We start from the raw sequence: 23763 nt of genomic DNA, 5'->3' as shown, positions 1-23763 counted from the left end.
TGATAATCTTTAAAATCTGTTTTGCTGAGTGTAAATAATTTTTTAACTTAGTGTCCCTTTCAGCATTATATAACACTCTAATTGCTTTCAGCTATTGCAAGTGGAATTAAAATTTATTTAGTATCATTACTACTGCTCTTGTTCTTAAATTTGAAGTTGCATAATGTATTTTAGACCAAGATTTCAAATTTTAGTCTGTCACTAATTTTTATGTTGGTTCCAGGAAGCCATGTATTTATTTATTTTTTATTGATTATGTAACACTATCCCTTTTAATAAGTGAAGAGAGAGGATATATGCTGGATTTTTAGGTTCTCAAGGATGTGGCATACAGCATTGGGACAGACGGAAGACACCATAGAGAAAAGCAGTATTATAAATAAAGCCAGAATGTTGTTTCAGAAAAAAAAAATAAAAGCAAAAACAAAACAGTTATATATTCAGAACTGATTAAACAATGTATAGATGAATGTGTGGTAAGAATTGAAACGAGGTTGCATTATCAAATCCCATACTCATGGCCAATTCACCTGCCTCCAATGTCCCTCACTCCCCTATAAAGTTGTGGACTTCAAATTCATGAGAACTTAAAGAAACTTTCTACACCAGGGGTGGGGAATTCGTGTCCTTGAGGTCACATGTGGCCTTCTAGGTCCTCAAGTGTGGCCCTTTGACTGAATCCAAATTTCACAGAACAAATCCCCTTAATAAAAGGATTTGTTCTGTAAAACTTGTACTCAGTCAAAAGGCTGCACACAAGGACTTAGAAGGCTACGTGTGGCCTTGAGGCTACAGGTTCCTCACCCTGTTCTAAGCCATTATATCTCATCTCACAATGAAGTTTCTTAATCCAAAAAATAGGTTCTCTGTATTACCTGTGAGCCAAGAAGGGCCGGAGCACAGACCAGATGATGATTTTTTTTCTCCTTGACCAAAGTCAATGAAAGATAAGAAAGGCAAGAATACAGAGAAATAAGAGAAAGACTATAGAGTCTTTACAACAATAACTTCTCCTAAACACTCAAAGATTTGGGTCCCTAACCTCATAACACTAGCTTCTATGTCCTTGCATTTGGCTGTGCCAATGTCTTGTTACTACATTGGAAGATTCCAACTCCCAAAGATTGTTTCTATTCATGATCTTAGCAAGTACCATCTGAAATGAAAGTGTGAATGTAGTAAAATTGGGTGGAAGGGTGGAGAATCATAGCTATATTTTTTTGTGGAAATAATGTAGTCATATAGAATAGAGGAGGCTGCAGAGACATGGCCATTACCTGTTAGTAGCTTCTCTTGGAAGTTCTTAAAATTACCATGAAAATCAGATGCTAGCCTCAGGTTTGTGAATCTCTTTGGGCTTTATTTTGTTTTGTGTTCAAATTAAGAACATATTTAAAATAAAGTCTTTTTGTTTTAGTTGTTTTACTGATTTTTTTTTGCTCTCTTGACTCAAAGTTATACTTCTCAGTGATATTCAAGTAGTTCATTTTCTCCTTTATCACACTAGCAGGGTTCATCACACATACTTTAGTCCCATAATCACCTTAACTGTGAGAGGAAGATATATTATCTTGAGGAACTTTCAGGGAGGAGACAAATATCCCAAATTTTCAGGAACTGATATATTATATTTAATACTGTCCATTAAATGTGTGCAACATACAAAGAAACTCCAAAATCTGTGACTTTTAATTCCTGCCTCAAAGTTTCCTACAAACTCATACAACAACTAGTAAAAGTAATCACTATTTCTAATTGACAACAAAATTGGAATTTCACAAGCAGAAGGATATGCATTATAAATTACAAGGCTCTGCTGATTTAAAATCATGTAAAATAGGAAAACGAAAATCTGGATCAAAAGGAGAAGAGAAGAGATTGTGTCTTTGTGATAAGCCAAGGGAAAACTGCAGTGAGAGAAACTGTGCATTAGTGTCGTCTTTCATGTTCAAAGATTAATGAAATCTTCAACAGAAAAATGTTCATAAAAAAAGGAGGGACACACAGCTAGTAAATGTCAGAGCCAGGATTTGAACCAAAGTCCTGATTCCAAATTCAGTTACTTTTTCCATTATACCATGCTACTTTCCTCTCCCATCTTTACCCCATCCTGGACCTCAGTTTCTTTATATGGAAAATTAAAAGATTGAACTAGATGAACTCTCAGATCCCTTTGTGCTTGAAAGATCTATGAGATTTCTAGAAACAAAAGGGAATCAGTTACATTGCTTAGGTTGACAGGGCTCTCTAGAGTCAAGAATGACTGTATATCTGGGGAATTTGTGTTGAGATTGCTCCTTGAGTGTCCTTGAAAAATCTCTAATGCATCACAAACAAATAAATGGCAGAAGTGTTTCCCAAACACTTATCAAGGGTATACTATGTATGGTATAATTTTTAAATCAACTAAAATTGATTTATCAAATATTTATCATTATTTATCAACCAAGTTGGATATTGCGGGGAGCAGGGGGAGGTAGTGAGGACTCACTAATTCATTGATTATATCTTAGAAGAAATCCCAAAGTGAAAACTTCCAAAAACATCATGCCCCAAATTCAGGATTTATGCTTACTGGGGGTGGGGGGTGGTTCTCAAGAACAATTATTAATAATCTCAACTGCCCCCCCAAACATTTATAACAGATAAAACCATGACTGAAGCAGAATTCTATCTCAGTCCTCCAAAACAGGGTGATAGACTCTAAACAGAAGATATGAGAGTATAATTGCCTGGGTCATATCCAGTTGTCTTGAATCAGATAGACAAGGTTTTTAGTGGGGCACAGATAAATAGCTTTTCACTGTATTTCACTGGGGAAGGGAATTGGGCAATGGCAAACTAGAGTGGAGAGTAAAGCAGTGGTCATGGAACCAGGTAAACCCAATGGGATGAAAGGAGGAAATGCATGTTCAAGCTGGGTCCAGTTCCTAGAAGGAGGAAGAGAATAGAAGCTATGATGAATATGGAGCCTGGACCTGAAACAGGAGCCAGGAAATCCAAAACAAACTGGGAGCAAAGATATCAGCTCCCTGAATTCAACTCAATTTAATAAATATCTATGGAGGATTGGGGGAAGATGGTGGTAGGTCAGGACCTACCCAGTACCCTCACAAACAGCTTAGTAACACTATAAAAATATACTAGGATTTACACTAATAAAACCATCTATGAACTTTTACTTTTAGTCTTGAATAAAAAGTCTACCAGAATCTTTTAGAATTCCTGAACAGAGACAAAGGACAGGTAGGAGACAGTGAAAAGCAGCCCAATTACACAGTAAGAAATTAGGTAAGACTGGGGAAAGGCAATCCAGGAGCCTCAACCATATCCTAGGGAGAAGAAAATGTGCCCAGGGCACCTAGGAGCCTCATCCCCATCTGTAGTAGGCAAGAAGACCAAACCAACATTCAAGCAGCCTGCTTGTGATATAGCAAAGTGGTAACTCATATCCTAACCAGAATCAAGGTAGCCTGAGTCTAAACTACAACAAGAGATAAAGCCAGACAATTCCTATAGAAGACAGAGTCTATTCTTAGTTACTAAATTTAGATTTTAAAACAGATAGTTTTATACCTTACCCAAGACTTGAACACCCTCAAAATTAGAATAGACTAAACACAAAATAATGACTCTATGATATAACAGAAATATTAAAACAAAATCAAAAGATTAAAAAAAAGTAATGTACATAGTATGAAAAACAACTGGAAAATGGGTAATGGAGAAGTAATCTAAGGACTCCTCATGTTGCTGAAAATCATGACAAAAAAAGTAAGCTTAAATATCATATTTTAAGAAATCTTAAATGAAAACTATCCAGTTCCCTTAGAACCAAAGGACAAAGTAAAATTTTTTAATCAATTGATAAACATTTATTAAGTGCCTACTATGTGCCAGGCACTATGCTAATTCTGGAGATACAAAAAGACACTGCCCTCAAGGAGCTCACAATCTAATGGTGAGAGACAATAAATATTTACAAACAAGTTCAATAGAGAATAATAGGAAATAATTAACAGGTAGAATTAAGAGTGATAAGAGAATATTCCTGATGAATATAGGATTTTTTTTTTTTTTGGTTTTTGCTAGGCAATAGGGTTAAGTAACTTGCCCAGGGTCACACAGCTAGTGAGTGTTATGTGTCCAAGGCCAGGATTTGAACTCAGGTCCTCCTGACTCCAGGGCTGGTGCTCTGTACACTGTGCCACCTAGCTGACCCTGAATATGGGATTTTATTTGAGACAAAAGCAAGCTAGGGAAGCCAGGAGGTAGAGATGAGAAGGGAAAGCAGCCCAGACAGAGAAGATACTTGGAGCTGAGGGATGGAGTGTTTTGTTCATGGAATAGCAAAGAAGCATGTGTTACTGGATCAAAGGGTATGTGGCATGGAGCAAGGCATAAGGAGATGTAGGAGGGGGCTAGGTTATGAAGTGTTTTGAATGACAAATGGAGCATTTTGTGTCTGATCCTGGAGGCAATAGGGAGATACTGGAGTTTATTGAGTAGGAGGAATGATGTGCTTAGATTCGCAGTTTAGGAAAATCACTTTAGTGGCTGAATGGAGAATGGATTGGAGTGGCTAGATATGAGGAAGGCAGAGCAACCAGTATTCCACCGTAATGGTCCAGGCATGAAGTGATCAGGGCCTACACTAGAGTGGTGGCAGTGTCAGAGGAGAAAAAGTGGCATATGTGAGAGATATTACAAAGGTGAAATCCTCAGACTTTGGCCACAAATTGGATTTGGAGTTTGAGCAAGAATTAGGAGGCAAGAATGACTTGTCACTACCACCAAAATCACTGGTTACTTTCTAGATGAAACCCCAAAATGAAAACTCCCAGAAACATCATATTCAAAATCCAGAGCTCCTAGATCAAATAAAAAAAATTCCAATCAGCCAAAATGTTCAAGTACTAAAGATCTAAAGTCAGGATTGCATGAAATTGCCATTGGAATACCATATCCTAAAAGGCACAAGACAAAAGCTTAAAATAAATAATAATCTATGCAGAAAATTTGAGCCTTTAATGAAATATATTTCCAAGCATTCCCTCCAAAAAACTCAAGAACTTAGTAAATATTTTGAAATGGAAAACCAAGAGACAAAAGAAACTTTAAAGGTATACATTCTATCAATTAGAAGCAGTTATGTGAGGATCATTTGTCTACATGCTTGTAGGGAAAGCAGTAAATAGTGTCTTCTTAGAGTCTTAACAACTTGAAGGGTGATAGAAAAAGTTTAATAGGACTGGAAGTATGCCTGTTTTGATGATCTTAGGAGAAGAAAAGGGCTAGTTTTGAGGAATTCACTGGCAATGAAATGAAAAAGAAAGCAAGGGTACTTATTACTTTACATAATAGAGTGCATGAGATGAGGAATATACAAATGTAAAGGAAGGGATGAGGGTAATGCATATCCCTTGAGTCTTACTTTCATCTGAACTGGACAAGGGGAGTTAGAAGACAATCTCATAGTCACTTATACACACACTCACACGCACAAATAAAGAATGTGGTGTAGAATAATATTGAGCTCAATAGGAGAGGAAAGGGAGAGGGGGCAGGAAGAGGATAGAGGGGGATTTAAGAGTAAGGCAGGATAAATGAAAGAGTAGTCATAAGCAAATCAATATCCAACATCAGAAGGGAGTGTAAAGGGAAATTAAAAGTAAAGGAAAAAAAAGAATAAGAATTCGGGGTCAAGGAAGGGATACTAGGAAGAGAAGAGGGCAAGGTAGTAGAAACACATCACATGTTGGTCAAACTCTTCACTCCTCACTTTCTTCATTGTAAAAAGTGTAGAGGGAGCAAAGAGAGGAAAAAATATATAGGAGTCCAGTATTGAGGGTAATATACATTTAACAATTATAATTTATCACAAATGAGATGAACTCAAGAAAATGGAAGAAAGTAGTAGAAATGATTAGAAAGCAGAATCCAATAACATTTTGTTTATAAGAAACACACTTGAAATATGATTCACATAAAGTTAATGTGAAGGGTTTAAGCAGTATCTATTATGCTTAAGCTGAATTCAGAAAAGTAAGGGTCGCATCATAATTTCGGAAAAAGGTACAATAAAAAAAAACATAAAAAGAGTCTAACTTGGAAACTACCCCTGCTTAAAAGCACTATCAGTAAGAAATCAACATCAATACTTCACATATATGCACTACCATAACATGTAAGTTATGATTCTCCATGAATTGCATGGAGAAATAGGCTTTAAAATTATATCAAGGAACTTTAATGCACCCCTTTCAGATTTAAATAAATCTGACAAAAAGAGAAAGAAGAACCTGAATAAAATATACATAAATTTAATGATTCTTGGTAGAATACTGAAAGGGAAGAGAGTGCATTCAATACACACATACACACACACACATGTGCACACACATATATGTGTATGTATGCACGTGTGTATATAATATAATGTGTATATATTCATGCATACATATGTGTATATGTATATGTGTATTTAGCTATGCATAGCACTTTTACAAAACTTGACAATATGTTGGCACATAAAAAGTCACCAAAAATTTGGAAAAGCATAAATAGCAAACATATCATTTATTGATCATAATGGAATAAAAACAATATTCAGCAAAGGACGTTTGAAGAAAAAGTGGCCAAAAGCTTCAGATATCTAGAATGACAAAACTGTTAGATCTAAAAATGAAGAGATCATTAGTAAACTTTGAAAGAGCAGTTTCATTAGAGTTTGGTGGACAGAATCTGGGTTACAAGAGATTGAGATATAAGTGTATTAAGATATAAGATATATGTGAGAACATAGAAACAATAAGCATAGACAACTTTTTCTAGGAGTTTGGCAGAAATGAGAAGGGAATACATTGCAGTCATATAGGACAGCATTTACAAAGGCTAGGTGGTACAGTGTATTGAGTGCCAGGTCTGGAGTCAGGAAGACTCCTCTTCTTGAGTTCAAAACTGGCCTCAGCCATTTACTTGCTCTGTGACCCTGGACACGTCACTTAACCCTGCTTGCCTCAATTCTACGTCTTTAAAATGAGTTGGAGAAGGAACTGTCAAACCACTCCAGTATCTTTGCCAAGAAATCCCTAAATGCAGACACGTAGAGTCAGACACAACTGAAAAACGGCTAAACAACAAGCATAACAACAACAACGGACACAAGAATGTTAAGTTCAGGAAATAGCAAGTAGAATAGTTTGACTGGAAAAGAGAGTCTGGCTAGAGGCAAAATATAATAATCCTGGCAAGGTAGGCTGGAGACAGATTACAAAGGCTTTAAATGCAAAGATGAGGAGTTTGTACTTCATCCTACTGGCAGGAGGGAACCAATGAAATTCCTTGAACAAGGAAGTGACATGATCTTTTTTATACCTTAAGATAATCACTTTGGCAGTTATATAAAAGGTAGATTGGCCAGAAGTCAAATTAAGAAGCTACAGTATGTGATTTCTTAAAAGAAAAAGGAGGAATGCCTATACTGTAATAGTTGCCAAGATTTTATGGAGGCAGCAACAGCTGTATACCTGGGGACATTTGGATTGAGCAAGATTTTTAGGTAAAGCTCCTTGAGTGGCCTTGAAAAGCTCTGACGTGTTGGAAAGCTTCACAATTCAGAGCTTAAGTTTACTTCAGTAATATGTCATGGGAATTCTTAAATGAAAACACAAGCCTGTCTATTCACCTTAAAATGTGAAAGTAGGCAGACAGCCTCTCTTAGGAATTCAAGGTATGGAGAAGAAGAAGAAATGGTGCAAAAGATAAAGATGAGTTAGTTGAACTGAAGGACTGAAACTTTACTCTCAGGAACCAATCTCAGATAGTGAAGGAAGGGGAGGTGTTAATACTACCATAGGGCATGCCACACAAGCTATCCTTGAAAATGAGGAGTTTGGTTCCACTCAACTGCACACCCACACACACGTACACACACACACACGTACACACACACACACACACACACACACACACACACGCAGCACCAGCAGCCCCGCCACCACAAAACCAGTCTTGTTTTGTGCCCAATTTAGTTCCTGCTCCTATATGATTTTGGTTTGTGTGTTCGTGAGATATTAAGGGCTCTTAAAACCAACAGGGGGGACAGTGAAGAGAATAACTGTCAGCACATTTTCATAACAAAATCATAGATTTCAATTCGATTGCCAGTTGGGCTCAGTGCTGACATAATAATATTCAGCCAAAGGTGTAAGACACATTTCTTTACATAGGCCTTCAGTCAACCTCTAGGGCTTCCTGTTGTAGGACCTGAGACACAACATGGGTCAAGTTCACTTGCATTAATTTGGTGAAGAAGGCATCAGTGTTAAGGGCAGCAAAAGCAGCAATTTGCTGAAACCACCCAGTAAGATTCTTATATTGGGCCAGACTCTCTGTGTCTCATCTAACAAATATGCTGTCCTTCACATATGACAATAAACAAATGTGCTGTCTTTCATGTATGGCAACAACGGCACATCTGACTATGTACTCTTAGTACTATGGCTATGTTGGCATGAGATATCCTCATTCTCTTGCCTCGCTTACCTTCTCCTTGTGGCCAATGGCACCCATTCATGAAGGGGCTGGTTACTCTCAATGTGATGCTAACTGACCAGTTTAGGAACTGAGAACACAAGCTACATCTCATTAGAACTGTGCTTTAGCCAACTGAACTAAGTAGTCTAGACAACAATAGCTTATTGAGGCAGGGTAAAGGCAGGGACTTGCCTGAGCTCTCCTCCAAAATTCCTCCAAATAACTTTAAATGATGACTCTAAACAAATTCTAGATAAAAAGGATTTGCTTAGAGTCATACTATTAAATAAGTCATAAAGTTACATAAATGTCTAAGTTTAGATTTGAACTCAAGTCTTCTTGACTTCAAGTTGAGCATTCTCTATCTTTACGTCACCTGGCTATCCCTATCATCGTCAGAATACTACTTTTGTGATGAGTCTTTTGAAAATTAGAAAGATTGATTAGCGGCATCCATACCACTGACTATTGAGAGATGGCATGGGGGTGGGGGCAGAGAATTCCATAGACTTAGAATTAAGAGAACTAGATTCTAGACTGATTTCTTCTATTCTGTAGTTGGGTTTTGGGGACAAGGCACTCCCTATCTATGAATGTCAGATTTTCTGTTTTTGAAGTGAGAAAATTAAGAAAGATGATGTTGAAGAATTGCCATTTTGTACTTCTGTGATTCTAATCCAATTATTAATCAAGTCATTTACAACAATTAGCTCCCCCTCAAAATGGAGGAGCAAAATAGATTAGCAACAGAATCAATCTACATTCAGAGAAAGATGTCACTTCAGGGGGCACTTGTGCTCATAGAAAACCATAAAATTTTAGTGTTTCAAAAATCAATCAAGTAATAATTTGTTGCATCACATGACACCAATATGCCCCAGAAGTTCCCCTTCTACTTATGTAGAATTCTTATTAATTTTAAAATGTCTCTAAGGAGTCTAGGTCTTTAATGCTATATCTAGGGATCAAGAAGTTGGGTCAGACTTTCAAGGTAGCATGTAGAATTTAGAAGCAGGAAGGGATTTATAACCTGGTTTGTATTAAGGATGTAGATTTCAAGCATTATTAGATACTACTACTATATAAATTTATTTCAACTTGGGAGAGGAGAATCTAGCCTGTTACCTTCTAAGACTATAATTAAATATATCAATAATCTGTGATTTCATCAGCATAGGTTGTGTATCAATTTCACAGATTTTAGATTATAACCTTTCCCTGTCTTAGCATTGTAGATGATTTCATGAAGAGCTGTTGATGGGGGAAAAATTGTCACCTGGTGACTAAGCTTTTGGTAGTGAATCTTTCTGAACTTTACTGGACTAGTTCTTTGAAAAGAGTGACACAGTCCATCATAAGGATCATTCTCAAAACCATTCCAGTTTAGTACAACTTACCAGAATGTACCTTCCTCTGGCATAATCTTCTAGAACACAGGGTTGTCTTCCCTCCATTGTAAGGTGATAGGGGGATATATTTTTGACTTCATTTAAATGTATGAAAATAAGCCTATTATAATTCTTTTAAACAAAAATTGCATTTATTCTCATTTATTCTATATTTTAGACTGGAAGAATTTGAACAAGAATATTCTCATTCTACTTTAGTCTGAATCAGCAGCATGCTAGCCAAAAGGAATCACTGAATCTCAGAAAAGGAAGAAGTCCTCAGAAGCCTCCATCTAGTCCAATCTGTAACGCCCTGGATAAGTTCCCATTCAACCTTTGCCTAAAGACTCTATTGAAGGGTAACAAGATCTATGAGGACAAGTGCCACTATTAGTGGAAATAGAAAACGGCAACATTTGTCTTTGGCAACCTTCAACGTCCTCTCTCCATGCTTGCCTTGGATCCTTGCCCTTTGTCTTTCTAAGGTCCTCTGGCATAAAAGTCTATCCTCTCTTGTTAACCTTTGGACTCTGCTCTTCTGCCTCTTTCCTATCAAAATATACAGTCATTGACCTGTCACTTGGAGAGTACATAATTCATATTGAAGTATTGAGGAATGACTGATGAAATGTCTATTCTCTCCCAAGTGTATTTGCATTTTAACTAGGCAAAAATCCCTAATGCAAATAAATGAATCTTTAATGACACTTCAGACATTTTGATGGGCTAGTGGGAAACAGATTTGGCAGGCAGGGCCTTCCCAACCATTTCTATGCTCACCTGCTCTACCTATATATATGGATGGCCCAGGAGGTAGATTTATAGATGTGGGATAGAGATAGCAATATATAGATATATACACACACACACATACGCAGCTAAGTGGCACAGTGGACGGAGAGCTGGGCCCAGAGTCATAAAGACCTGAGTTTAAATTTGACCTCAGCCACTTACTAGCTCTGTGACCCTAGACAAGTCACTTAGCCTCTGTTTACCTCAGTTTTTTCACCAGTAAAATGGAAATAATAATAAAACCTACCTCTTTGGGTTGTTTTGAGGATCAAAAGAGATAATAATTGTACAGCACTTAGCACGCTCCCTGGAACATAGTAAGCACTATATCAATGTTAGCTATTATACATACACATATACATGTATATATAAAATATATGTGCATATCCATATATGTGTATATATGCACATATACATATACGTATACACACATATAGGCAAGCATGCATGTATTCATGTAGTAAGAAAGAGATTTTAGAGAAAGTCATGGCCAGACTGAAAGGCAGTACTAGTTCTCTCTCTGGCAATTGGGGTTAAATGACTTGCTCAGAATCACATAACTAGTAAGTATATGAGGCTGGATTTGTCCTCCTGACTCCAGAGCTGGTACTCTATCCATTGTGCCACCTAGCTATCCCATCTTTCTCTACTATCACAATAGTGATCACAAATCATTTCATTTTTCTGGGCCTTGCTTTCCTCACCTGTAAGATGTGGGTATTGGGTTAGATGCTCTATAAGCCCCGTCTAGCTTCATTAATCCATGTATACTTCTGTGGTCTGTGTATTTTCTATGAGAGGATTGGGACCTGTGGTCTCTATGAGCCTCATTTCTACATGGAATAAATGGATATCCAAAGTTGGCTATTATTTATTGAGTACCCATAATGTACTTGGCTCTAGGGGATGCCAAGCTTATGTGGCTCTTGGAAGTCCTGCAGACCCAGGTGTGGACTCCAAAATGATGAATTTCATTCTTCCCATGGAAGGGTTTGGTTTGTATTGGAAAGAGCAATGGACTGAGAGGTTGGAAGTGTGGGTTTGTAGTCTTAGATAACTTCCATTCTCAGGTCCTTTATCTATATTGAACAAAATTGTCTCTAAAGGCCCCATTCAACTCAAAAGCTTGTGGTACTATGTAGGAAAATGTAGGCATTCTTCAGACACAGAGGACTGAATCTTCTATGCCTCCGCCCAGCCCTGAATCTTCCTCTTTGTTTTTGAACTCATGTACCAGTGAAAAGAGTCAACTTCTTAAGCTCCAGAGGTATGGTTTCTAGAAAATACTTGATCCCAGAGATTCTCCTAGAGATTGGCTATTTGTCATTAGGATCAAAAGCAGCATGAAAGTGATTACTTTGGAGCTTGTACCTGAGTCTGTCTGTGATCTGGAGGCATATGAATACAAGAAAATGCAAGGCTACTTTAGAGCAGCAGAAGAGCTCATCATGACTGTCTTCAACCTGTGCCAACTCTTCATCTCTTCAGGCTGAACTTTCTTCTTGTCCCCCAGTGTCTGTGAGGTGCTCAGGAAGAATAGCTGCATGTAAAGTCACTGTCCTTGGATGTAGGATTCTACTTCCTGTCATAAAGATGCTGCAAGACATGGGACCAGAGGGTCATAGATATACTGAACATCTAATCTAACCTTTCATATTATAGATCTGAAAACTGATGCTCATGGAGGTTAAATATCTTACTCAATATAACATAGGCAGTAAGTGTCAAAGGTGGGATATGTATCCAGACCTCTGGGTACATAGTGAGCTAATGTTGTATAAGTCTGATCTCTTCCCTCTTTATAAATGAGGTATGACAAGAAATCCCAAATGACCAGTGCCGATTTGGTTATTTTGTTTAAAATCTGTTTGATGTCCATTTTTTGTTGTTCAGTCATCTCCAACTCTTTGTGACCCCATCTGAAGTTTTCTTGGCAAAGAAGCTAGAGTGGTTGACCATTTGCTTCTCCAGCTCATTTTACAGAAAAAGAAACTGAGGCTGAGTTAAGTGACTTGGCCAGGATCACATAACTAGTAAGTGTCTGAAGCTGGATTTGAACTCAGGAAGATAAGTCTTCCTGATTCCAAACTCAGTGTTCCATCAACTGTGCCACCACCCTTTGATGTCCATTTGTTATCCCAATGAACAGACTTCCCTATAATCCTTCCTCCTTTCTTCTGAGTATATCCTAGTTCTGGCTCCTGTTTTGAGCTGGCAAGGATGGTCGAAGAGTATTGATCATTATTCCTAGTTGAGTGGTTTGCAGCTCCAAGTAGATGGGTAACCTGGCCCTCTGGTGAATAAAGTTTCAGTGCCCTGGATCTGACTTCCCATGCTGATTTTCAGTGCTCAAGCCCTTCATGTTTTCTACAGATGCTTGTAAATCATTTATCATCTCTATAGCTGACAAAGAAACCAAAAGGATCTTTCCTAAGTCAAACGACACTCATTTTTTTCGAAGGGCAAATTTCCCTGGCCTATCCACTCCATCTTGACAAGGACAGCAGGAGACCCTGCTCTATGAATACTAACAGGGAAGGCTGACTGAGCTCAGGTGTGCGGTGCCCCCACACCCCTGGCGTTAGGGGAGGACATCGAGCCTTGAACTCTGTTGCTGAGTTAGGTGAAGGTGTGGAAGAGAGTCACTGGCTGCAGCCAAAAGCCAAGTGAGGTGGGTTGACTCTTCTTGTGGATGGAAAAGAACCCCCACTGTACTCCTTCCCCACCATCCTCACCCACTCACCCATAGGCCAAGGAACACCTGAGATATGCCAGACAGCTGTGAGAGGAACCACGGTTGGGGATTCCAAGGAGGGCAGGGTCACACTGCAATCCCCACCAAGATATTTGGGAGTTGGGGTGGGGGTAGAGAAAGGGTTAAGCTCCCTTAAGACTGACTTCAGCCTTGACCGTCTCCACCCCCTCCCCAACCCTCTCCCGCCACTCTCACATTTCTAAGACGTCCCCTGTGCCGAATTCTTATTCAACTTCAAACTGACAAACTGTTTTTAATCTTTTCCTTCTATCCAGCTTGGAGATTGGGAAGAAAAATCAATACTGGCTGGCAGGTGATCAAGCTGCTTCAGACTGGTGGTGACGAGAGAGGAGAGAGTGAGAACAAGAGGACAGGAGGAGGGAGGAGGGGGGAGAGGAAGGGAGGGAAGGTGACCCAAAGGGAGGAGAAAGGGTTTGACTAAGTATCATGAATTACTGGCTAGCCGTTCAGAGGGCTCTGATTTTGATGGCCTTGAGCAAGGGAGCTTGGGAATGCCATTAGAACCATTAGGTCATGGGTTCACAGCTGCTCAGGTGCCTTTGGAGACAGAGGTGTGGATGTCTTCCTGGCCCTTTTCTAGAAGAATGATTCTATTTTTCTGTAGCATCTCTGAAATAGAGAGCTTTGACAATGTCAGAGTCACACAATGGGGTTGGTTGTGTTTAAAAAAAAAGCAGCAATTTTTTTTTAACGAAAGGGAAAAATATATCTTAATTTCATCTATTTAGAAAGAACTATTTAACATTAAGAGCTAATTTTGGTGTTTGAGGAGACAAAGATAAATGAAATAAAAATGAATTTCCAGTCAGACCCATTTAAAGACTACAGCAATCACGGCACAAGGGATAGCAAGCTAGGCATGAGCCTAGAAGACCTGATTTGCATCTTGTCTCAAACATAATAATGATAACAACGACAACAACAATGCCGTTTTAAAATTTATACAACACTTACTATGTGTCAGGCACTTTCCAATTATTATCTCATTTGATCCTCACCACGACTCTGGGAGGTAGGTGCTATTATCCTCACTTTTGTAAATAAGGAAGCTGAGGCAAATAGAAGTTAAGTGACTTGCCCAGGGTCTTACAGCTAGTCAGTATTTGAGGCTAGATTTGAAATCAAGGCTTCCTGACTTGTACTAGGTCTAGTACTCTATCCATTTCGATAACTCCTCTCTGAGTTTGTTTTCTTGTCTGTGAAAAGGGAATGATAATTATACCTATACTACCTACCTCTCAGGGTTGTTGTGAGGTTCAAATGACTATAAAACACTTTGAAAACTTTAAGATACAAAAAAACCCCACAGTCATTTCTATTGTAATGGACTTCAATTCTTTTTCATGCCTTAATGAGGCAATATTTCTTCAATTTCACCAAGGGACAGACATTGTGGCTACGCTCCTCCTCATAGCTCCTCATACATTTGGTTTTTTATCATATTTGTATTACATCTTGTATTATAGTTATTGTGGTGCATTTCCTATTTCTCCTGAGAGGCAGGGTGATGTATTGGATAGAGCAGGGCTTCTTTAACTTTTTCCACTTGAAGCCCCTTCAGCGCTTCTTAAACTGTGGGTCGAGACCAACCAGTTTTAGGTTCAAGTGCCATTGATTTGTACTTCATATGTAATGTTGGACCAGTTGTTTAACCTTTTATTGCTCTAGACAAGCATCAAAGGCTAGGAGATACAGAGAAAGATGTATACTTCCACTGGAAGAGGCAGTTTCTCACCTGGAGCTCCCTAGATCAATGATGTCATATCTATATCCCTTATCTCCCACACTAATCTATAAATGCCTTGAAATCAAGCCTACAGTTTCATTGGTGCTACTTTTAAGGGAATATAGAGTTAAATCATCTCCATGTTATATATGCCAACGTCCTAGGTATGGATGGGGTTGGATCCCTGGCTAGTCCACATCCACCTTATCAGCAAGGGTAGGATGAGAGATTTTGTTAAATGTTTCTCACTATACTCTAAGTATCATATGTCTATGGTATTACATTGATATATTAGTCTAGTGACTCAGTAGAGAAAAGGATTTTTTCCCTGCTATGCCTTGTTCTTTATAAATTCATGCCAGTTCTTAACAATCACTGTTTCCCTTTCTAAAAGTTCAGAAACCACATTTTTGTTTTTGTTGTTGTTTTACATTTTAGAATTTTGCCAGGAATCAAGCTTACAGCCTACACTATGAACACTCTACCCCTTTTACTTTTTTTGAACACTGATGTTTGCTTTTCTTTAGTCATCCACTTTTTTTCCTGCTTTCCATGATATTTTAAAGATCACCGACAATGGATCAATAATCAGATCTGCTTATTTTCTCAGGACCTTATGATATAGTACTTGTGGCTAAGGAAAAAGAAGTCATTGAGAGAAGCTAGGTGCTTTTTTGCCATCTCATTTATCTTAGGTTTTAATTCCATTTTAACTATTGGGCTTCTTTCTTTTCTAGTTTTTTTTCCCTTGAACAATAAGAAATTGGTAGATCTACTTTCTCCCTTTTGTTTATTTTCATCATCCTATCAAGGCCCTGGAGGACTTAGCTCTTTCATCTCTGAAACTTTTGAAGTCTCATGGTCCCAACTGAAGAGTGTTTCCTTGGCCCACTATATTAGGTCAACTAGGTTCAAGCCATGCTATACTTCCTTCTCTGCCTATTTTCTTTGCAGCTACTTCAACTTTCCTTTCCCTCCAAACTACTCTTTCTGCTTCTGAAACTGCTCTTTCAAAGAGTATACTGGTGATCTTTTTATTTTCCAAACTAATGACCTTTTTTCATTCCTCATCCTTTTTGATCTGTCTATATCATTTGACAGTGATCAACTTCTCCTTCTGGATGCACTCTTCTCTCTAGGTTTTGGTGACACTATTTTCTTTTGGTTCTCCAACCTCTCTGACTACACCTTCTCTATCTGTGTTGATAGATCTTCATTAACATTATTCCCATTATGCCCACTAACTGTGAGGATCTTCTGAGGCTCTGTCCTAGACTGTCTTCTTTTTCTCTGAACATTGCCTCATTTGGTCCTCTCTTCAGATCTCATGTTCACTTGTCATCTCTATGTTGATGATTCCCAAATCTACAATAAATATTCAGTCCTATTCTCCATCATGAGCTCTAGTCTTGTGTAAATAGCTATTATCAATTTAGAACTGCATGTCTCATTGGTGTCTCAAACTCAATGTACCCAAAACAGAATTTACTGCTCTTCCCTTCTCCCTTCCCCCAAAACATCACTCTTCTGAAATTACCAGTTACTGGAAAGGACAACACCATCCTCCCGGTCATCCTGGTTTGAAACTTCAGAGCTATTGTCAACTCTAAATTCTAACTCACCTGAGATGGATAGATAGATGAGAGAGAGAGAGAGAGAGAGAGAGAGAGAGAGAGAGAGAGAGAGAGAGAGAGAGGGAGAGAGAGAGAGAGAGAGAGTACTCACTATGTGTCAAGCACTATGCTAAGTACTGGTGACATACACATAACAACACAATCTCTACCACCAAAGAACTTACATTCTAATGAGGGAAGACAATACTTAAAAGGCTTCTGGTGAGGTTTTGGAGAAATCCAGAGATGTGAAATAACATAACTGGGGCCCCACTTGAAATGATGGTTCAGGTTAGGCACTCACCAGTCAGAAGAGCTATCCTTCCAGTACAAGAATCTCAAGAGTATGAAAGTTGATGGCAAGAAGCTAGAGCATTCTGTTTAAACAATTGCCAGATTTTGTTATTTCTCTTTTCATAATATTTCCCTTCTTTCCATGGATATAGCCATTACCCTTCTTTAGACCCTCATCACTTCTTAACTGGACTATTGAAATAGTCTTCTAATAGGTCTCCCTGACTTAAATTTCCCTCCACTCCAATCCATTCTCCACAAATCGAGCAAAGTGATTTTCCTAAAGCCTAGGTTTGACGCTCAATAAACTCCAGTGGATCCCTATTACCATTAAGCTCAGATAAAAAGTCTTTTGTCATTTAAAACTTTTCACAAGCTGGCCCTTCCTACCTTTCTAGTTCTCTCATGTTTTACTTCCCTCCAAGCACTCTGTGTATGATTCAGCCACATTGGCCTGCTTATTTTACCTGTCTCCATACATTTACACTGTCACCTCATGCCTGGAATGCTCTCCCTTCTCATTTCTATCTCTTGGTAACCCTGGTTTCCTTGAAGATGCAGCCAAAATGTCACCTTCTGTAAAAGGTCTTTCCAAGTCCTCCAGTTCTTTACCTCACCTGCCTCCCCATCCCACCCAACTAGGACCTTTCAAATCCACTGTCAATTTTTATTCAGCGACCAATCAAAAATCTTTTTTTTCATGACCTAGTTTTTGTTGTTGTTCAGGTATTTTTACCCCATTTTGGGATTTTCTTGGCAAAGATACTGGAGTGGTTTGCTATTTCCTTCTTATGATGTAGTTATAAGACTAGAAATAGTCATCCCTTCCCAACTTCTGAAGTAGCAAGCCAAGCTCCTTCATTCTGTGACATCAGACACTTCCGGAAACAGATATCTCTAAGACTCATTGTTCAGGAACCTGTTCTTTATTTCAGCATATACAGAAAATACAAACAAAATAATTCAAGGTATTTGGTTAAGTTTGGGAGTAGTCAGTTTCTGAAGAGATCAAGAAAGGTCTCATGTTGTAGGTCTTGTAGAGCTGAGCTTTGAGGGAAAGAAGGAATTCTAAGGAGTTAGAATAAATGTCTCACAATTAGTCTGGAACCTCATTCTCCCTAGAGTCCAAGTCTTTCTTTTCAGTGTTGAAGATGTCAGACCACTAAAGGTATCCCTTAAAACTTCACTCCAGTGGAATCCATATTTCTAAGAGAGTTAATAGGCTTCCCTAAACACCTAACCTAGTACTAAAGAGTAACATATCTGGTGAAAAGCAAGCCTTCAGGCTGGAAAATTTGGTGCTGTTTTATCCAATAAGTATCTAATGCTAAAGAGAGACTTTTGTCAGAACTTGAGGCATATATAATAGACGTGTGAAAGCAGAGCTGAATAGACCTGCTGAATAATAGCAGGGTGGCTATGACTCCAGACCCAGATGTGGTTAAGAGAAGTGGATGATTTGAATTCTTTACCTTTTTGAAAAAAATGGTGGATTGTGTGTGAGGTACAAGGTTAGGGAGAACCCAAATTGATTGAGGCTGACAGCTCATTTCATGATCTCTCTTTCCACCAGGACTCTGACACCACTCTTCCTTCACAGCAAAATAACATCTAATATCCTTTTGCCAAATGCCTTCTTTAATAGAACACAGAAACAGCTAGTCAATTCTTTTTTCTCACCTAATTCATTCCATTCTACTTAGAGCCTCTGAGGTCCCCATTGCTATAGAATTACCATCAATTTTAACAGTCACATTAAATATGTAAATGTAGTATGAGTTGTAAAGTAGGAGTTGTGAGGAAAAGGAAATCCCCAAAATGGAAAAGCTCCCATCAGTTACAGTTTATTAGACATGAAGAAGTGTATCAAAATCTTTATGAGAGTTGAGTTTGATTTGAGGTTGCTAAGTCATTCCTAAACAGAATAGTATAAGAGTTGCAGTTGAGAACCCACAGTGATGTGGGCTGTATTAGTATTGGGCCATTGTACATGGTCTGACAGGCCACAGAGGTAGGTAGTCCTGTTTTATGATGTGTTAGATGAAAATGGGTGATCAAAGAGAGAAGAATCTGTTACTAGAGTAGGAGACACAAAATACCAAGCAAATAGAGATCTGAAGCCCAGAAATATCCAAGGCTAGAAAAGCAAGCAACAAAATCTGGAAGGCACAAAGGAAAACATGATCTGGAAGTTTGGTCAAAGTTTAAAGACACTGGACTATGAAATATATGTGAATACACAATTGTCATTCATAGTGAGATCTATCAAAGGTCAACTCATAGTTTCTCCCCAGAAAGACTAATATAACAGTTGGCAGGATTGGTTTTATTGTGTGACCAAAGGTAATAATCACCATTTCACAGAATATTTGGTCTCACTTTCAATGCTTATAGTGAGTATAAGTCAGAAGATACCTGCAAAGATGCCTGGAACATTACCTGTCAATGCCTGTTGTAAAGGAAGAAGAAACAAACAAGCAAAATTATATGAAGACCTTGACTAAAGCCTTCAAATTAAATCGACATGTACTTTGACATTTGGAGAGTTTGAAAGTGGGCACTGGAGAGGACAACAAAAAGTGTCGGAAATTGTGGTTTAGAATTGGGGAACGCAAAAGGTCAAGGGCTTGTAGCCTATTTAGAAGCTAGATAATATATAATATCTAGATATTATCAATCAATCTTTGAGACAAAAGAATTTATGAAGCATTTATTGGATGCCAGGCACTGGGGATACACAGACAGAAATGAAAGTCTTTAAATTCAAGGAACTTACATTATGACAGGAAAGGAGCATGATACCTAAAAATATCCAGTGCTTAATGCATTGCCTGATGCATAGTAGGGACTTCATAAATATGTGTTGACAGACTGATTACGATAAAGGCATGATAGATACAAAGTGGATACAATTCAACCTTAGAAGGGAAGGCAGTGGGAGCTATTTTAGGGGATGGGGGCATGGGTAGGGCGTGGTACCAGGAAAAACCTCTTTCAGAAGATGCTGCCTGAGCTAAATCTTGAAGGAAGCTAAAGATTCTAAAAGACAGAAGTGAAGAAGCTATGCCTCAAACCTTCTTCTCTTCTTCCTTTATACTTTTTCACTTGTGATCTACCTAACCTCTCTCTTGACCTCCAGCCTCATGTCTCCAATTCCTTATTTGAGACTTCTTGAATTGAATGTTTTATGATATCTTAAAATTCAACATGTCCTAAACTTAATTCATCTTTCCCCCCAAAATCACCTCCTTTTTGCTGTCAAAAATATTACCATCTTCCCATTCACCCACGCTTAAAATCTAAGCATCATCCCTGATGCATCATTCTCACCCCTCCCTCATATTCAGTCAGTTGCCAAATCCTGTCCTTTCTATGTTTCTACATTAGTAACATCCCTCCTATATTTACCTTCTTTTCTCTCACACTGCTACCGCTCTAGGACAGATTCTTATCACCTTGTGTCTGGACTCTTGCAATTAATTGTCTGATTAGTCTCCCTGCCTATTTTCCCCATTCCAGTCCATCTTCCTCTCATTCCTCAAACTACTTTCCAAAGCACAGGTCTGACCATGTCAATTCTATTTAATGAACTTCAATGATTCTCTGTCATATCCAAAATCAAAACTAAAATCCTCTCTGGCCTTTAGAGCCAGCCCTTCCTACATTCTTGTACTTTACTCTTCTCCATGTGATCCAGTGCCACTGGCCTCCTTGCAGAACCTTACACGAAACACTTTTCGTCACACCAGGCTTTTTCACTGGCTGTTCCCCATGTCTGGAACACTCTCCCTCCTCATTTCTACCTTCTACTGGCTTCCTTCAGGTCTCAGCTAAAGTTCTTCCTTCTGCAAGAAGTCTTTCTGGTCCTTTTTAATCCTATTGTCCCTCTTCTGAGATTATTCTCAATCCCTCATGTTTATATATATATGTATATATATATACACACATATATGTATATATATATACATACATATCTATACAATATATTACATGTACACATATACATACAGATTTCCATATGTACATCTGCATTTATATAATATACATGTATAAAATACTAGAAAATGTATCATATGTATACACATAATACATATATACTTATGTAGATATAACTTACATATATACTTATGTAGATATTTTTACTTGTTGTCTCCTTAAACCATGAGCTCCTGGAGAGTAGGGGCTCCTTTTTTGACTTCCTTTGTATCTACAATGCTTAGCATGGTGCCTGATATATGGTAGGTACTTAAACAATGCTAATTGTTGTTGAGGAAGGAGAATATTCTAGGCATGGAGACTAGCCAGTTCAAAGACATGCAGATGGAACATAGAATATCACGTATGAAGAATGGCAAGTAAACCAGTAGGGCTGAATAGTAGAGGTCCTGGAGAGCAGTAACGTTAAAAAATGACGACGACAACAACAACAACAACAACAACAACAGCAACAACAACACTGGAAGTATGGGAAGGGGCCAGGTTTTGAATGTTTTCTTTAAGAACAAAGTTGGAAGGTCCTAGATATGGTAGATTTCAAATTAAATTGACAATATCTCTACCAGCAGGAAGCTCTTGATTATATAGTAGTAATTTTGGAGTAAATTGTTTTTGTGTAATCAGATTATTGCCTGTTTAGACAAAAGGTCAAGGTAAATTCTAAATTAGAAGAAAAGGTAAAGATCTGGAAAAGGTTACTGAAGGCAATTACTTGAGCTCCAGGTAATGGGGGAGAGGGGGAGAGAGACAGAGAGACAGAGAGAGAGAGAGAGACCTTGAGATCTGGTAATCTGAGCTTCAGTGGGTCAAGCCAGTTGGGTGTCTGCACTAAATCTGCCACCAATATGGTTATCTCTTTGAAGCAGGGGAGCCACCAGGCTGCCTAAGGAGAGACCAACAGGCCCAGCCTGAGAATGGAGTTGGCCATAGCTCCTATGCTGATCATTGCTGGGGGTAGGGGAGGGGGTAGGTAAGGGGGTGGAGAATTGGGCCCATAAGCAGCCACTGCACTTCCAGCCTGCAAGATGGGAAGATCTAGTCTAAAATAAAACAAAATGTTATGGAGAATGATGGAAATGAGAGCAATATCTCCTTCACAAAGCAGCTGAAGCAAAAGCAAGCTTGGGAAGACAATGACCCAAGATTTAGCAAGAATTAACTCTCTCTTCCTCCTCCAATTACCTTGTGTTTTACTTTTACTTATATTTTACTTTATTTTACTTGTATTTATTGTATTTTCCTTTACTTCTCTACATATTCTCCCATTTCCCATTTCTAAGCTTCTTGAGGGCAGGGTACTATTTTGGACATTTGGACACAATTCTCTTTTCACTCCATTTACTATGTGATAAAGTACCAATGGTAATTAGGATAGAGAAGACAAGAAGAGCTGAAATAGACCAACTTCATGTGGAGGAAACCCATATGGGCTGGAGGCGATATAATTTAAAAACTCCCAGGGATTGACTCTCAAGACATCTCAAAAAGGGCAAGATTCTAAGTGAATGGAAAAGGTTACAAATGGTGCTCTTACAAAAAAAGAGAGACAATTGAGAAAACATTAGAAAATATTGACTCAGATGCCTGCCTTTCTCACTTTCATTTATTAGCAAATATTGACCCATATGCCTGCTTTCTCACCTCTATTAAATCTTTATGAGATGGGTCTATGTGTGCATCAAGGGCATTCTTGATGAAAACATGAAAAGGAGACAGATAGGCTTTCATGGGCAATTTTCCATGGCAGACCACATCATTACAGTTTTACAGCCGACTGGGAGGTCAGCTGTAAAATCCAGCCTGAATTCTGTAAAATATAGAGGACCAATCTGTAAAATACAGAATTCAGGATAATATTAATGCAAATAGATTTTGAAAAATTCCCTGACTACATGGAGCAAAATGAAGGCTTGATATCTTTCTTAAGACAAGGCATTTCTCATGTGTTTATCAGAAATATACAGAGCTTGATGGCAAATTGGACTATAGAGCTTATTTTGGTAAAAAAAAATAATCTGCTGAGAATTTTTTTGGGTAGCTTTCAACTCTGCTTCTATATTCTCCACCTTATGTTAGAAGTCTGATGCGTATGAGAGTCTCAGCTCAGATATGGGAACATTTTTCATAGGTGAATTATGGGAAAATGTGGACAACAACCACATAGTACAAGTAAGTGCTGAGAGCTTATGGTTTATGTTATTGGAGAGATTAGCCACAATAGGAAATTTCAAGGGATCCTTTAGCAACCTAATCAGGGCCACCCAGTGGAGCTGTTGATGTGGAAGGTGAGGCTGTTCCTTGAAGTTTTCAACTGTTTCCAATATCCTAACGTGGCAATTGGCTAGAGTAGTTTAGAAGAGGGATAATGATCCTCTACTGGGATGGTTACTTTGGTTCATTCTTTATTTAGGAGTGAAAGAACAGCAAACTCAGGTAAAACTCTAGGGCACAGGAGGAATGCAAGGTCAATGATTTCTGAATGACCTAGGACCCTTTCTCCTATTTTGAATTTTGGGGAGCTCTAATATTTTGCTGTCAGGCTACAAAAAGAAGTCAGTGAATATTTATGGTGGCTGTGTCTTCCCACAACTCCAAATGAGTCATATATTATGGCCAGAGTTGTAACTAGAAATTGTTCAA

The sequence above is a fragment of the Vombatus ursinus genome, unplaced genomic scaffold (genome assembly GCF_900497805.2).
Source record: "Vombatus ursinus unplaced genomic scaffold, bare-nosed wombat genome assembly UNPS02014789.1, whole genome shotgun sequence".
Lineage (NCBI taxonomy): Eukaryota > Metazoa > Chordata > Mammalia > Diprotodontia > Vombatidae > Vombatus > Vombatus ursinus.
Note: the sequence above shows the minus strand (reverse complement) of the source record.